Genomic DNA, 1,208 nt, shown 5'->3' on the forward strand with positions numbered 1-1,208 from the left:
GAGAAATAGACAATGTCACAATAATAGTTGTTGTTGTTATGTGCCATTGAGTCAGTATCGACTCATAATGACCCCTCCTTGGGTTTCTGAGGCAGTACCACTATGGAAGTAGATTGCCCAACTTTCCTTCCAAGGAGTGGCTGATGGGTTTGAACTGCCAGCCTTCTGGTTAGCAGTCAAGTGCCACAATAATAGTAGGAGAATTTAATACACCACTTTCCATGAAGATAGAACATCTAGAAAAAAACTCAACAAAGACTCAAAATAACTAAGCAACATTATCAAGCAGCTTAAACTTACAGATGCATACAAAGAAATTCACCCAATGACAGCACAATAAACATTATTTTCCAGCACACGTATAACATTCTCCAGAATATGTGAGGTCACACAGCAAGCCTTGAAAAATTTTGAAATATAGAAATACTAACAAGCATTTTCTCAGATTGCAGTGCTATAATATTAGAAATCAACTATAGAATTTCTTCTATTACTGCATAATAGAAGAAATGAAAAATGAAATTAAAAAAAAAAAGTTTCTTGAATCAAATGAGACTGAAAACATAACATACCAAAATATTTTGGAAACAAGGAAAAGCAGTGCTGAGAGGACAATTTATGGCAATAAATGTATACATCAAAACAGAAAATAAAAAAGGAAAGAGCCAAAATTAACACTTTATCCCAACATCTCCAACAATAAGAAAAGAATACAAAACAAGCCTATAGTCACCAAAAGAAAAATAAAGATTTGAGCAGAATTAAATGAACCAGAAAATAGAAAAATAATAGAATCAACAAGTTTAGAAGTTGTTTATTTAAAAAGATTAATGAAATCAACAAACTACTAGCAAATCTAACAAAAGAAAATAAGAAGATTCAAATAACATAAATAAGAAACTAAATGGGTGATATCACAACAGAACCAACCAAAAGGATAATAACAGTATACTGTAAAGTACTGTACTCCCACAAACATGAAAACCTAGAATAAATGGACAGGTTTCTAGAAACACACTACCAACCTAACACAGACTGAGGTGGAAAATTTGAATATTCTCAGAATTAAAGAAGAAATTGAACAGGTCATTAAAAAATCTCCCAAGAAAAACAAGTCCTGGCCCAGATGGCTTGACTGGCAAATTCTACCAAACATTCAGACAAAAGATGGCATCATTTCTACTCGAGATATTTCATAATATAGAAAA

Source organism: Orycteropus afer, unplaced genomic scaffold, assembly GCF_000298275.1.
Source record: "Orycteropus afer afer isolate SDZICR_OR568_19922 unplaced genomic scaffold, OryAfe1.0 scaffold00126, whole genome shotgun sequence".
NCBI lineage: Eukaryota > Metazoa > Chordata > Mammalia > Tubulidentata > Orycteropodidae > Orycteropus > Orycteropus afer.